This window comes from Coptis chinensis, chromosome 5 (genome assembly GCF_015680905.1).
Source record: "Coptis chinensis isolate HL-2020 chromosome 5, ASM1568090v1, whole genome shotgun sequence".
Taxonomy (NCBI): domain Eukaryota; kingdom Viridiplantae; phylum Streptophyta; class Magnoliopsida; order Ranunculales; family Ranunculaceae; genus Coptis; species Coptis chinensis.
This window is the reverse complement of record NC_141460.1, coordinates 62,200,786-62,218,241: the sequence shown is the minus strand read 5'-3', so window position 1 is coordinate 62,218,241 and position 17,456 is coordinate 62,200,786.

The following is a 17,456-nucleotide window of genomic DNA, read 5'->3' as shown; positions in this document are numbered from 1 at the left end:
AAACAAACAGTCTTAGAATTAGAAATGAAAAGAATAACCTTTTAAAATAATTTAGGTTTCAAAACACAAATTTCATACAAAATTTTACAATATTCAAAATCAAACAAGAAAGATTTATAAAATTTATTACTAACTAAAGATACTCATTAATTTATTTTTATTGTTAAAAATGTTTGAATTATAAAATTTATCAAAATTTGTAATTTACGAATCAAATCCATAATATTTTCTCCATATTATCACAATTGAAATCAAAACAAATATTTGAATATACCCATTCGTTCAATTTTATAGAAGATGATTAAAATTTGAATTTTGTCAACATTGAAAAGACACATTGACTCAATTGAACGTAAGATAAAACCAAACTAGTCAGAATTAAATAATTTTTTAATAAAAAAAAAAAAATCTCAAGTGGTGCCTATTTGGTTTTAAGGTCCGTTTGGTTTTGTTTTAGGTCTGGGCAGTCCTTGGTAAAATAAGTGGTGCCTTTATGAAAACCCATATATATTACTCTTAGAAAATTCAAATACACTTGATTTCCCATCGGAAAATAATCTATAAGCTAAACTTTTGAATTTTTATGACAAAAAACAAGGTGGTCTAACTTTTAGGACCAGTCAAATGGTAATCAACAATTCTTGTTACTAAAAACCAGACTAACCAGACTAACCAATTAAGGGGTCGGTTATATTATCGCAATGCAATGTTTTATTACCCTTTTTTTCAAAATTTAAAATGGTGCATGATTCTCTCTTTTCTCTTCTCTGTCTTTACCGCCATTAAGCCTTTTCATTTTTCAATAAGAAGTTAGAATTAATACCCCATTCACTTCCTCCTTATTTTTACATCAATAATTGATATAAGTAAATAACATGTTCAACAACTTGAAAATCAAAAAAGAAAATTTGGAGTTTGTTTATTTAGAAATTTTAAAGTAACATTTTAATTGGAGGAAATACATTTAATTAGAGCGTTTATTGGTTTGATAAGATAAATAGGAGAAAAGGAGAATGGTGAAGTGAAGAAGAGGATTGACTAAGAAAGAAAAAAGATCAGAATGGACGTAGAGGTGAGAATATTTGAGTGAATCACTTTCTCAATTCTTAGATTTGAAAAAGGATAAGGTTGTTAGTTGTTAGTTGTTACCGAAAAATAAATAAAATAAGATTGAAAAAAAGATTTGGAGAAGGGTATTTTTGGAAAAAAAAAGAAATAATTTGCACTCCTTGAGTTAGTCTTACCCGGTACCCCCTAGTTAGTCTGGCTTTTGGTAACAAAAATTATAGATTACCATTTGATTGGCCCTAAAAGTTAGATCACTAGCTGGTTTTTTGTCATAGAAATTTGAAAGCTCCACCCATGTGTAATTTTACGATTTTCCACAGGGAATATACTATGTGGCCATTTTTGAAACCAAACTAAATGAAGCAAGCTATATAGACGCAGAAGGCAGAATCAATACACGCCAAACATACTAGGGCAAATATGTCACCAGAATAGAGCACACCCCAACAAACACTAACAGGAAAATCTTTAGCCACAATTCCACAAACATCGTCGATCATCGGTAAATGAATGAAAGACACAGACAAGACATGAAAAAACAAATATTGTCAACGAATGAATGAAAGACACAGATCCTTGGAAACGTCTAAACTGTATGTGCCACCATATCTGCACCCCTATAAACAACCATCGTTGGGTACCATTATAGCGCCACTCATTACTAGGCACGATGCCCAAAACTATGGCATGCCAGCGCTGCCCAAAATTATAGCGTGCTTGCGACGCCCAAAATTATAGCGTGGATGCGTTGCCCAAAATTATGGTGTGCCTACGTTGCCCAAAATTATGGTGTGCCTGCACTGCCCAAAATTATGGCATGCCTGTCCTGCCCAAAATTATGGCACCACAAGCTAGATATAGTAGGTTCAGATTTAGAAAACATATTTGTCAAGATATGCTTCCATATTAAGACTTTACATAATTACAGAAGATTTTCTAGCAATTAAGGAAAGGATATTTCTTATTATTATCCTATAAATACCACATTCCTTTGAAACAAAGAACTACGTTCATTTGAGAGACTTGATTCCAGAGAACAATTTGGATACATAGACAGCCATTGAAGGTACAGTGTCAACAATTCTACAACAATCTCCATAACAAGATCGTTAGTGTGTTCAGGTGAGTTCTTACCCAAATATAATTGGCGTCGTCTGCGGTTTTTACCAATGGACTTTCTTCCATGATTTAGTAATGGCGAAAACAACAAGATCTCAAGTGATAAAAAAATGCAAGATTACAACAACAAGAAGAAAACAACTTACCTAATCCTGAAGTTCCAATTAATCAACCCGTGATGGATCAACCAGCCGCCCCAGATCTGCAAGCTCCACCTTCAAAATTCCAAGTGCCACGGCAGCGCAGATCTAGATGTACGCGACTTCAGGCTCCAACAACTCATTCTCAAGATCTAGAGGCCACAAATGCAAGCAAAGCAGATTCAGAGAATATGGAGATAGGAGATGAAGATGTGCCTTTAGAAGTGTTGCATCAGAGGCTCAGAAGAGAGAATGAACATAGCAACTACTTGCAGAAGTAACTGGACAAAGAGAAGCAAGTACAAAGAGATGACACCGTTGCTGCATCTTCCACACCGACAAGAGCCCCCAGATATGGTGAAAACCGGAGTGTATTCAACCAAATATAATTTAATTACGGTAGATCCCATCCATTGGAGCCTATCCCCGAACATCATCAAAATCACTCAAAGTCAAGCAGACATTCATCCCATTCAAGAAAGCGATCCAGATCTCGAAATATCAACAACACTAGGTGTAGTAGTGGTCATAACACTAGACAGAAAGAACAACAATACACGTTGTCAGGTAATCATCATACCCCTTATAACATGACAAGATCATTGAATGTTGATTATAGCACATCAGAAAGGTGGGCAACATCTACCATAAGACACAATGCTGGACGATAAGATCAGGACCTCAGAGACAAATTGCAACATGACCTTAGATATGGCTTGAATGCAGCAAACCGATATAGAAAGGTTAACGAAGGTCAGCCCAGAATGCGGTCACACCAAAGAAACGGCTCCCTAGTTCGACAACCTAGCCCGTTTTATCGACACAGGTCTCGTAGCCCAAGGAACTAGCCAAATATAGAAGCAAGCAACAACTGGGGGCGACATCACCGTGAGATGCAACATAGTGAAGTTACTCCTTAGGTAAAAAATCTAGAAGCCGCAGGAGCACCATTCACGGAACAACAAATCAAAGACATTATCAAGAAAACAATGACCAATGTGGGTGTCGCTGAAGCATGATGGAAAGACCTTGCAGTGAATGAAGATGTCGTCGGGAGATTTTCCATAAAGACACAAAATGCAGAGCATTAGGAAGGATCAAACAACCAGACCTTCCTACATTCAATGAAGCAGGAGGTGACCCGAACGATCATGTTATAGAATTTAAAAGCAGGCTAATTCTTTGGCGCAAAGATGACCCCCTCTTATGCAAAAAAATTATGTCTACACTAAAAGGAGAATAAGCTCTACGTTGGCTTTCCAGCTTGCCAGCTCGATCTATCATGTCATTCTAAGAATTAGCAAACCAGTTCACAGATCAGTTTAAGCATAATTGGACGTGTTCTAAGGATGTCAACATCTTGCTAAACACCAAGCAACAAAAGGACGAAGCATTGGCAAAGTTCGTAATTTGTTTTCGCTAAGTGCAAGCAGAGGTCGCCGATGTCCCTGACGTAATGATCATTCATGTATTCAAGGAAGAAGTCAATTTCGATAAAAAAAGGAATTTACAACTCCCTTTTACGGGACCCCCCATAAACAAAGTCTAATTTGTTTGCACGAACACAGCAGTTCATTAATGTGGAGGAATATGTTAGATCAAAAGCCTCCAGAGACAAAGACTTTCGGAGTAAAGACTCAAATGAAGGTAAAGGCAAATAGAAGCAAAACATATCGGAAAGGCAACAACCAGAAATCAGAATACAAAAAGGTAAACACAGTTCGTGAGGAAATAAAGCTCACTTTATTAAATGCCAAGTATGATGTGATATATGAAAAGATCAAGGGACGCAACTTACTTCTTCCTCCGCTGCCCTTACCTGAAAACACTAAGTCTAAACATGACAAAAATCTTTGGTGTCACTTTCACAATGATTTCGGCCATGAAACATAAGAGTGTAGATCCCTCAGGGGAAAAATACAGAGGCTAGTTGACAAGGGACAATTAGACGAGTTTTTGCTTTCAAAAACTATGAAGAAAATTTAGCAATGACTAGCTACAATGCCATACTAGCTGGTCATGCCAAAATCAATGACATTTCATGAACAAGGCAAAAATGTGAATAGCGAGCCAAGTTTGGTTTCTTACGTGAATTTTATCACGCCAATAACATTGATTTTGTTGAAGGAATTCATTCATAAACTATAGAGCCTGGTCCCCTATGTTTTAGTGATAGAGATCTAATTGGCATCCATCATCCACATTATGATGTTGTCGTCATCTCAGCTTTCATTGGATTATGGCGAGTTAAGCGCATCATGATAGATACTAGAAGTTCTATCAGCGTCATTTTTGTAGGTTGCTACAAGAACATGCAGCTGTCAGAAAATTTGATTGTTGCAGAAAATAATCCAATCATCGAGTTTGACGGAACAACAACAACCCTAGTAGGAAGAGTCTCTTTACCAGTCACGCTCATGGACAAGTCAATTGACGTTGAATTCCTTCTGATGAATTGCAAATCCCCTTACAATGCAATCTTAGGAAGGGACTGGCTCCACAACATGGGCGCAGTAGTCTCTACCTTTCACCAGGCAGTAAAGTTCCCATCTCTTGACAAAATTTGTAAGGTGTGTGGCGACCAGATGTCTTCCCACAGCTGTCACAAAAAGGTCTTGGAAGGAATATCGTCAGTCTGATATGCGGGGAAATATAGTTCTCAGTAATTCTCAAGAAGTGTCTAAATCAGAATCAGTCCCACATAGTATTTGCACTACTAGTTCACGAAATGAAGGACCATCGACTATAGACCGTCTCTTAGAAGTACAGATTGGGAATTTAAGCGGAGAAACAACTTTCATATCGGCAGAACTAACGGAAAATGAACAAAAGGAAATGGTAGCACTCCTCAGAAAGAACAAAAGGATCTTTGCTTGGTCAGTTGAGCAGATGCCAGGAATTAGCCCAGAAGTTGCATGCCACACACTTGACATTGATCTTACCATCAAGCCAGTTCGGCAGAAACCTAGGCGCATGGCCCCGGATAGAAAACTCAAAGTCAGAGAGGAAATTGATCATTTACTCTCAACTAAGTTTATACGGCCAGTTTCATATCTGCAGTGGTTGTCTAACGTGGTTGCAGTACCCAAGAAAGATGGTAAAATGAGAGTGTGCATTGATTTCATGAACCTTAACAAAGCTTGCCCGATTCATCCCTACCTTTTTCCACGAATATCAAAATTGGTGGATGCCACGGTTGGCTACCCACGATTATCATTTATGGATGCGTATTCGGGATACCATCAGGTCCCGCTAGGTGTTAAGGACCACAAAGCAATTGCATTCATAACTGACCAAGGGATTTTTTGTTACCAAGTTATGCCTTTCGATTTAAAAAATGCAGGGGCTACTTACCAGAGGATGATCGACACCATATTCGGAGATATGTTGGGCAAGACAATAGAGGCTTATATTGGTGACATGGTTGTAAAATCCAAGCACAGTGGAGATCACATCTCTGACTTGCAATCAGTTTTTGATAGAATTGATGAGTTCAACATGCGGCTAAATCTTTTGAAATGTGTTTTCGGACTATATTAGGGAAATGCCTAGGGTATTTGATGACTCGTCGAGGCATCGAAGCTAACCTATAACAGATCCGATCCATTCAGGTCATGCCCTCCCCAAAAACAAAAAAGGAGATTCAACAGCTTACATTGCGCTTAACAGCACTAAATTGTTTCATCTCTAAGTACTCGGACCGGTGCCGTCCTTTCTTTCAGACTTTAAAAGACTCAGCAAGGTGGAATGATGATTGTGAAAATGCCTTTCAATCAATCAAGAACTACCTGGTCTCACCACCAATCTTGGATAACCTAGCTGTAGGGCAACCTATTAGAGCTTACTTGGCCGCTACAAATACTACAGTAAGTGCAGTCCTGTTCATCGATGGAGAAGACAGTCGTCCGATCTTCTTCATTAGTAAGACACTAACGGGGGCGGAAACCAGATATTCGAGAATTGAAAAAATTGTTCTAGCATTTGTTCATGCTGCCAGACGCCTCAAGCTGTATTTCCAAGAAAGACTGGTCAAAGTATACACGGAATATCCTCTTCGCAAAGTTTTCCAAAGTGCCCAGGAATCAAGTAGACTCGTGGAATGGAACATCTACTTGAGTGCTTATAGCATCAATTTCAAGCCTTGCAGTTCAGAAAAGGGTCATACACTTGCATCCCTAATGACAGATTTCCCTATCGACGATTTTGTCCCCGAAATCAACCAAGACGACGGTATCTCTAGCAAAACGGCTACAGTTGGGGGCGAGGAAGCCCCGCCAAAGCATATTAACCCTTCATCTGATTCATGGATAGTTTACATGGATGGACTCACATAACAAATCCGGCTCTGGATTAGGATGTGTTTTTATCAAGCCAGATAAATCAACCATTGAGCGCTCCATTCATTTCGGGTTCAAGGCCTCCAATAATGTAGAAGAATATGAAGCTGTCCTGTACGCCATGCGCACAGTTTTGGACTTAGGATTTCAAAAATTACAAATTTTCACTGACTCATGGTTGGTGGCAAGGCAATTCTCCGACTCCTTTGAAGCCCGAGACGATAAAATGGCAGCATACCTAAATCTAATTCACAGACTTGCTCACTAGTTTGAAACCATCAAGATTATACAGAGGCCTCGGAATGATGTTCGACATGTAGATGCCTTAGCATATCTATCCGTAGCAGTAGACATTGATGGACCAAGACAAGTTAATATTGATTTCCAACAAGACTCGAGCATTGACTTGTCCGTAGAACAACTCGCAGACATCTACATCAATGCATGTTGCTTTTTCAGTGTTGATATGGAACATCTACCATAAGACATTAATGTTGTCAATACGAGGAAAAGGAAGTACGATACTCCCTTACAAGACAAGCCCAGTGAAGTAGCTTCCCAGAAAGATAGAAACATGATTCTTCAAAAAAGTGATGCATACTTCTTCCCTATACCTGCCAATAACGATCAAGGTGACGACAAAATTGCAGAAGAGCCCAACAGCTTCACTTACCCAAATGTCACGGCAGATATTGACGATTGGCTCACACTGCTTATTGCATTTCTACGCAATGGCATAGTCCCTTCAAAGCCCAAGATTGCAGATAGCGTCAAAAGAGACGCATGGAAGTTTATACTCATATCTTCATCCTCAAGAACTCTACAATTGTATAGGAAAGGTAATTCATTGTCTCCTATGCTGAGGTGTCTCATAACACATGAAGGATTAGCCGTGCTACAAGAAATCCATGCAGGGATATGCGGCAATCACTCGGGTGGTCGAAGTTTGGCTCATAAGGCAATGACACAGGGATATTGGTGGCCTCATATGCAATTGGATGCGAAACACATTTCCCAGACATGTATTCCTTGTCAGAAATATTACCATATGAGTACTTTTCCAATAACTAAGTTGCACCTGATTTTCTCACCATGGGGCATTCGTGCAGAACCCCTTCTTTCAATGTCTTGCCATTCTTCATGTGCAACTCCATTGGCCTCGACCTCCTATGTTTGCTATGTAGTTTAGTTTGCTTAGTGGGGGCACTCCTGCATCAAAGCTAGGTAGGTGTGCCTCGTTTTCACGGTTTAGGCTGCTCCCATTTCGCTCGCTACTACTACGAGAATCGCTTTTGCTTTGTTTTCCTCTGGCTACTAAAATCCCATTTGCAAAATGGGGTTTAGACATCATTGGGCCCCTACCTAGAGCTCCGGGGAATGTTCGTTTTCTGCTCATAGCTAATAATTACTTTACCAAGTGGACAGAAGCACAACCCTTGGTGCACATACAAGCTTCAGACATCAAACGGTTCCTATGGAAGGATATAATTTGACGATTCGGTATCCCCGCTGAGTTAATATCAAACAATGGAAAACAATTTGATGCAGAAGAAACACACAAGCTTTGTGTTAGTCTCCATATTCAACGCAATTTTTTTGCACCCTATCACCCCCAAGCAAATGGGCAAGCCGAAGCGACAAATAAATCTATCTTACCAATCCTCAAACGTCAACTCGAACAGGCTAAATGCAAGTGGACAAGAGAGTTACCAGCCGTTCTATGGGCATATAGAACAACTCCAAAGCACTCGATGGGAATGTCACCATTTAACCTGGCTTATGGAGCAGAAGCGATATTACCCATGGAAATATTTGCTGCGACGACTCTTACCGCCGCTTTAAATGATGGCCATAATGATGAATTACTAGCTCATTCAAAGGCCAATTGATAAGAGCCCAAAATTATAGTTTTAACCTCCTTAATAGTATTACATTTAGGCAAATTAAGTTTATAATAAATAAGAGTTAGTAATGTTTACGCGTTTTTGTGTATTTAAGGTCTTGGAATCAATTATGTAAAGAAATACATTACTTTTGCAAGGGAAATGAGTCAAATTGCTTGCTAAAGAAGTTCTATGATTAAAGCTCAAGCTTCAAGGAGAAAAAACCTTTTTAAAGCCTAGTTAAAGCTGAAAAGTCAAAGTCAACAGAACTTCAACAGGCTGTATTTTTGGACCCAGACCTCGGAATTGAACCTATTATATGTCAAAACGACCGGCTCGGAAAGAGCTTTCTAATGGTTTAGGCCTCAACCTAATCAACGTAGAAAAAGTGGAAAAAATGGTATTGCAGTAAATTCCACCAGAGAAATCCTTTTTGGACTTAAATAATCAAGAAATGAGGCTTAACCCCTTGGTTCTAACTCGGTTGAGTATAAACTCCCTCCCATCGACCCATATCACATAACCTCCCTATTATTTTGGTCTTGTTAAATAACCTCCCTATTTTCCAAAAAATAGATAAAATCTGGTATGTTTTTATTTCCCATTTTATCTTATTTTCTTTTTTACCCTTTTGGGATTGAAAATTTCCCGACTATATGTAAATGTATTTTTACATAGTCATATATATATATATATGTAAAACTATATTTGCATAGTCATTGGAGCTATAAAAACTTAATTTTTTTTTTGCTAAAAGGTAATTGATTAAAATAATAATTTGAAAAGATACAAAGGAAAAGAATAAGTAGAGAAAAGTTGTCTAGTGTGAGTAACATCATATGTGCACCCACCTATTACAGCCCAAAATCAGTAAGAGAATCGAAAATAGGTAGTGAAATGGTTCTCCAGGTTTCTCATGAAAAGAGGCCTTGTGTCCCACCATTTACTTTCCCCCCTTTGTAGTGCTGCTCCATGTCTCGAACAACTGTCCGCTCCTAAGTTAGTTTCTCGCCATGTTGCCGTTACATTTACTATAAAAACTTAAATTTATATAGTAACTTTTGGGATTGAAAATTTCCCGACACTTGACAAAATATATGTAAATGTATTTTTACATAGTCATATATATGTAAAACTATATTTATATAGTCATTGGAGCTATGAAAACTTAAATTTATATAGTAACTTTTGGGATTGAAAAAATTTTCGGCGACACTATTAATAGAATATAAATTTAAATTTTCCTATGAAAAAAAGTTTCATATGAAAATTTAAATTTAAATAGGTTAAGAAGACTGTGTAATTTTATATTGTCATATGTAAATACAAATTTACATAGGATGACGTCAGCCCGATTTTCACAGGGGTATTTTGGTCTGTTTTGGCTCTGATGTTATGTTTTAAATAATAGGGAGGTTTTATGCATTTGTTCGCTAACAGGGGGTTTTTGTGAAACCATTTAAGTACCAGGGAGATTAAACCCATTGTCTGCTTAAGTAATTAGGTTTTGGGCTTGATTTAGTGGCCCAAAACACAGCTCCAAAGCCCATACACGAAATTATAAACCTAACCCTCTCCTATATAAAGAGGATTAAGGCAAAACTCTATTCTCTCTCTCTCCCACTTAGTTTAGTTTAGTTAGGGTTTAATATAAGCTCTCTCCTACCTCTTATCTTTAATATAATGTAGTACTTAGGGTGTATAATTATAGCCTCCATAAAACCTCCATTAAAATACCTTTCATGTTATCAATATTCAATTCAATTGTTTCTCTTTCTATTATGTCTTCTTCTCATTCTTTTATTTATGATAGCCCCATGAATCAAAGCTAAACCTCCATTAGAGGGGATTGATTGAAGTTTTGATGAGGACTTGATTTGTTAGTATAGAATTGTTGGTTAGAACTTAAAGTTTAGATTTTTCTTGACTTAGTAATAAGAAGAGTTTAATCTAAACTAGAGAATGGTGAGTTTTGCCATGAGAATGGAAAACAAACTTTCTCTCATGCTAATTAGTTATGACTAGGGATACCACAATTGATTAGGGGCCATTAAAGGCCTAACCTTTATGTTTGAACCTTGTGTTTAAACTTAAAGATTAGGGTTTTGCAACAACTCTATGATAACATGTTACAACACAGGCCAAAGTAACAGCGTCTGCAGCAAAGCTGGTGGTAAAAGAAGGTACCAAGAGTGGTCCCTTAACACACGCACCCCCCTTTAAATGGTAAATCTATCGTGTTGGAATATGACAGGGTTTAACCAATCATTTAAACATGTGGAAGTTAGGGATTTGATTCGAAAGTATGATGTGAGTCTGATGGGGCTGATTGAAACTCAAGTTAAGCAAGATAAGATGGATGACATAGTTAATAAATGCTTCTATCAATGACAATGTGCCAGTAACTATACATATAACAAGTTGGGGAGGATTTGGGTCTGCTGGGATCCTAAAAGGTGCTCTGTGACGAATGTACAAATCGATGAACAATGCATTACAATGGAAGTATTAACCACTACTGGTAAGGAGTTTAATGTTACTATTATATATGCCAGTTCTGATCACAGCTCAAGGAGGAGATTGTGGAGCAGATTAATTGATTTGTCATGCATTATAACAAAACCATGGATTCTTCTTGGAGATTATAACTCAATCTTGAATTCTCAAGAAAGAGTTGGAGGGGCAGATGTGAGACCATTTCATTTTATTGATTTGCTGAACTGTGTGACCAATGCAAGTTTGGTAGATATCAAATACAGAGGGAACTTTATGACATGGTCTAATAGGCGAGTAAATCGAATATGCAGCAAGCTGGACAGAGTAATGGGAAATGATGAATGGATTCGGGAGTTTAGTGACTATGAGGCTGAATTTCTAAACCCAGGAGCCACCTCAGATCATTCAGCCATGGTGGTCTACTGAGTTAAGCAGAGGAACCAGAAGAGAAAAGGCTTCAAGTTTTATAACTACTGGGTAAAAGAGGATGGGTTTATGTGAGTAGTGGAGAAAGCTTGGGAAGAGACAGTGGTGGGCAATCCAATGTATATGGTAATGAAGAAACTCAAACATGTTAAGGCAGCACTGATAGAGTGGAACAAAGAGAAGATAGGAAATGTAAACACAAGGGTGGTGGAAAAGAAACGAGAACTTGATAAATGGCAGACATCCTTACAAGGCGATCCTTTGAATGCACAGATTATCACTTCGGAAAGAGTAGCACTCACAAAGTTTGTGCAAGCTTCAAAATCTGAAGAGAGTTTCCACAGGCAGAAATCAAGGGACTAGACCATAGTTCTTGAAGACAACAACACGAGTTACTTCTTTAAATCTACAAAGTGAGGAGAGTAATGAACGAGAATCCGTGTGTTGAAGATGTGAATGGGAAGATTCTAGATGATGTAAATGAGATCGAGGCGAATGTGCAGATTTTATAAAGCTCTGTATGGACCAACTCAACTCCCGTTTTGGATTTTTTTGTGTTCAATGCAATGCCACCAAAGCAAGAGATTAATGAAGGTATGAAGGAGAAACTTGCTCTGACGTAAAATATCAAGGAATGAGATTATTCAAGCATTATCAAACATAAGCAAAGTGAAAAAGCACACGGGAGCGATGGATTTCGTCTCTATTCTTCAAGGCTACATGGAAAATCATCGGTGAGGACTTTATTAAAGCCATAAAAAATTTCTTTACATCTGATAGAATGCTTCAAGAAGTGAATGCTACTTGCATTACTTTAATCCCAAAAAATTGTAGCCCAAAGTCATTGAATGATTACAGACCTATTGCTTGTTGTGGGGTCATTTATAAATGCATTACGAAGATTCTAACCAACAGGATGAAAGATTTCATACCTATAGTGGTTGCAGATGATCAATCAGCCTTCATACTGGGAAGAAGCATCCAGGACAATATACTTCTATCACATGAACTACTTCATAATTATCACAGAAAGGGTGGACCACCAAGATGTGCTGCAAAAATTGATCTAAGAAAGGCTTATGACTCTCTGAGATGGGAAGCGAAGCTGCTATTCTCTGCAAGAAAGAATTGGAGTACCTGCTAAGTTTATTGGGTGGATCAAGGTGTGTATTGAAACCCCAGTACCCCAGTATTTTCTATCATGATAAATGGGGCGCCATATGGATATTTCAAGAGCAAGAGGGGAATCCGACAAGGTGACCCTATGTCCCCGTATTTTTTTGTACTAGTCATGGACTTGTTTCATGAATTAATGATGCAAACTGTATGAGATGGATCTTTTAAGCTGCATTACAGATGTCATGATCCCATTATCACTCATTTATCATTCGTCGATGATCTAATAGCTTTCATGCATGGGGATCTGGGAACAGTTGCTTCTCTGAGAAATACTTTGGAGATCTTTAACAAATGCACGGGATTAGAAGTAAACATAGAAAAGAGTTCACTCTTTTTTGCAGGCCTGGAGGACAATAGATGTGATGATATTCAAAGTGTTATTCAGTTTCAGAAAGGAACACTTCCTGTGAAATATCTCGGGCTGCCGCTTATTACAACAAGATTAACTTCCATTGATTGTGCACCATTAATTTCTAAAGTGGCCACCAGAATACAATCATGGAAAGGTAAATCTTTATCTTATGCGGGAAGGCTACAGCTAGTCAAGGCAGTTTTGAACAACATAAGTATGTACTAGGATTCATGTTTTATGTTACCGCAAAGTATCATTGAGGATATTAATAGATTGTGCTGGAACTTTCTGTGGACTGGGCCTGATTGTGCTACCTCTCATGCATTGATATCATGGGAAAGGGTCTGCCACCCTTTTGAAGAAGGGGGTTCGGGAGTGCGAGACATTGCAGCAGTGAATGTAGCAGCTAACTTAAAGCACCTCTGGAATGTGGTCAGCAATAAAAAGACACTATGGGTACAATGGGTTAAGAAGAACCTCATAAAAAAGAAAGACTTCTGGCATATGGCTATACCAATGGACTGCTTTTGCAGCTGGAGGGGAATACTAAAAGACAGAACGGAAGGAAAGGGTATTGTGATGCACCAAATAGGAGACGGTCAAAATACAAGGTTCTGGTTAGACCCTTGGCACCCAGCTGGGATTCTCAAAAGGTTGTTTCCGCAGACTCTTTTATATGACTCCACAGGTAATTTGAATGCAAAAGTTTCGAAGTTCATAGAGAATGGAGAGTGGAAAGTGCCGCAGCGTATTAGAAGACACATGCTTGACAATGTCATGAAAATGGAAGAAGTGGTGGATATAACAGGGGGAGAAGACAAAGTCATATGATCTGTGTCAGATCGAGGGAATTACAACATGAGAGACACCTACCATCATGTTAAAATCTGAAAGCAAATATTGATTGGCACCACTGGTGTGGTATGCTAATCGGATACCGGAGACACTCATTCATCGGGTTGGATGGCGGTCAAGGATCTCTCAAAACACTCAGTAAGATGCAAGAATGGGGGAAGGTACAATCAGATATGTGTATACTATGTTGGCGAGAAGTAGAGAATGAAGAGCATCTGTTTTTCGAATGCTACTATAGCCAATTCATATGGGCAAATCTGCTACAAAAACTGGATACAGCAGAGGAAGGGCAGCAACATGGATGGACGAGATGGAATGGGTTATACAAATCACAAAAGGGAAGGGGTTTAAGCAAGATGCAATGAAGCTGGTGTGGAATGGGATGATATATTGGATTTGGAGGGAGCAAAATGGGAGAATTTTCAAGAACAAGAAGAACATAGCAGAACAGGTTGCGAACTTGATCTTTAATGATGCAAGAATTAAACTGCAATCACTAAGAGTAGCTATGGAGCCAGGAAGGGAGCTGGAATTTCTTAGCAGCACCTGGAGTGTGAGGATTGAAGAAAGGGAAACAGTGAAAAAGATATGTAGATGGGAGAAAACTGAAGCTGCTCTACATGTGTTAAACACCGATGGGACCTTACAAGGAGACTTGGGAGGATGGGCATCAATTATTCGAACAGACAAGGGAGAAGTTATCGCGGCAAGTAAAGGAAAGTCAGAACATCGCAGCATTGCCATGATCGAACTACAAGGATTGGAAAAGGGGCTGGAAATAAGGGTGGAATTCGAGCTAAACAAGGCTTTACCATGCTCAAGCTTCGCTAAACGAGCTTTAAATTGAGCTCGAGCTCGGCTCATATAGTAAACAAGGCACACTATAAATATGCTATTTGAACTAAAGGCCGAGCTTCATCAAGCTCATTTGGATAGCTTTTATTTGAGCTCGAGCTCGCTCATATAGTAAGCGAAGCGAGCTCGAGCGAGCTTAAATGAGCCAAGAATGTCGCTCAAATTCCATGGAAATGACAAGGCAACAAAAGGGCAAGGATAGACTCAATGAATGTGGTCTCATTCATGAACACAAAAGGAAGCGCAAAGGAAAGCTAATCCCGAGCATTGAAGAGCTGGTGAGACACTTGGAGCGGTTTAATATAATTCATATGTATAGGGAAGCGAATAAATTGGCTGATGCATTAGCTGATAATGTACCCAATGTGAGGAATATTGATATAATCCCTAGCTCATTTTCAGAGGATATTAGGAAGATTGTATATGAGGATGCCATTGGCATAGAGTATGTGAGATTGTAAACAACTCAGTTACTATTTATTTCTTTAATGAAGGGGAGCTCATTAAAAACCCCGCTTGCCTACAAAAAAAAAAAAAATGTTAAGTATTAATTAAAGTGGGTTTCAATCTCTTTATATTCTTCTACATATTTTATTCAAGTCATATTCAATTACTTTAATTAAATTAGTATAAGTTAAATTCATATATTTAGTTTCGTAGTATAAATTCACATCCATAAATATTGCTCTCACTATTGTTTCCTTGTGTTTGATTAGTTGAATTTGTTTAAGTCTAGAGAGTTAAGAGTGGAACGATTCCATTATATATATATATATATATATATATATATATATATATATATGTGAGAGTAGGAAATAAATAATTGATAATGTAAGAATAAGTTAGAGAAATCTAGTTTTATTTTTACGTATATCAAATGGCGTCGCTGCCATCATAAACTCTTTCAAGACAAGAATTCAATTCCTTGAATCCAAGGGGCAATCCCCCATTCTCTACCCACCCACCCTTTTAATTTTTCATTCTTGTTTCTCACATTTTCATTACTGTTTAAACTTGATATTCACTATTTTAAACTAAGGGTGCGCCCGCCCTCCCTTTTGCCTTGCACAGAGCACGTCTGCGCCCCTTAAAACTGCGGAATCACGTGAAGAATACTACGATAAAAGTATTTTTAAATTTTGGAAAATTCTTAAAATTTTCAGGAATAATCCTTAAGGTGTTATTGATTTATTGGAATTTTTTCAGATTTTTCCTAGTTGTTTTACCTAGTGAACTGATATGATCTTTACAGTGCTACATTTCAGCTTTCAAACTATAAGTTTCTGGAAAAACAGACGAGTAGGATTACTTAGGCAGTTCCAAAAATTCTAAGATTTTTATAGGAGTATCTATCATAAGTTAGAAGTTTTCAGTAAAAATTTGAAGAGTTTTTTATTTGTTTTGACCACCTAACGTCCTAACTAGTGGATTGTTCATAGTGTGTTTCTGCAATTTTGCAACATTTAATTTCTGGAACAACATCCAATAAGGAGGGTTTGTAGAATTCCAATTACTCTATATTTTTTTACAAGAACACACATAATCTATCAGGAGTCTCCATTAAAGTTTGGAGATTTTTCGGCTTTGTTTTGATTAGATAACCATTCGTTTGTTTGTATTATGTTTGAAAATTGTTTAACGAACTTTGTAGGGAAGTAGAAAGACTTTTCTAACTCCATTTTTTATGAAATTTTACATGATATTTACTGAACATCTTAGCAAACTACTGTAAAAATTTCAAAGTTTTTGGAGTTCGCACGCGCCCTATTATACCTATATTGTAGCGCGCATGTGCCCTGACCTACACTAAACACAGTTTGAGTTTTTTTTATAGGACTTCACATTTCACTTCACGGACCTAGAACTGTACTCGTATCGTGTTCCAGTAGCATAATAATGTGCTTTAAGGCTATTGAAGGCGCTATTTATAAGTGTAGCAAGGACGCTCCAGGTAACACCCCTTTACACCCTCGCATCAACTGTAAGCAGACTAATTTCTAGTAATAATCAGGTTGTTTTGCATGCTTAATTAGGTTATTTGCATATTAGACTTCAATTTGTATGAGATTAAGATCTAGTACATATAAATCTATTTTACTTGTTTATCATAGACGCAATACCACACGCCTATCTAGAAATTCACACACCACACCTGCAATAATGGTTGAAGAACCAGAGACTCTTCTATCTGATTTTTACAAATCCCTGATTGATGGACCTAAGTCGTGTATCTTTCTCGCAGACCCAATGGGGGATTTTTGAATTCCCCCAAATATATTTAACTTTTTATCGGTTTTCCATGGTTTAGACCATGAGAAACCTTATCAACACATGGTGTAGGATAGAACAAGTTCTCACTACATTCCATCATCCTAGTGTAAGTCTGGATCAAGTTAAACTTAGGGTGTTTCCATTCATCCTAGCTGACAAGGCGGCGTCTTAGTTAACTACCCAAACGCCAAACTCTGTGGACTCATGGGCTAAACTTGTTTAATTATTCATGGAACAATTTTACCCACCACTGAAGACAGATGAAATGCTTCAAAAGATTCATTTCTTCCACCATAACCCTCATGAATCCTTTTCAGAGGTCTTGAATTATTTCACTGATCTTCGCATTGAATGCCAACATCATAACCTTGTGAAAGACACACTTGTTCATGCCTTCTTCAAGGGGCTTTCACATTATCATAAGGAGGTTCTAGATATCATGAATGGGGATAGTTTTCTTAGTAAATGAGCCTTG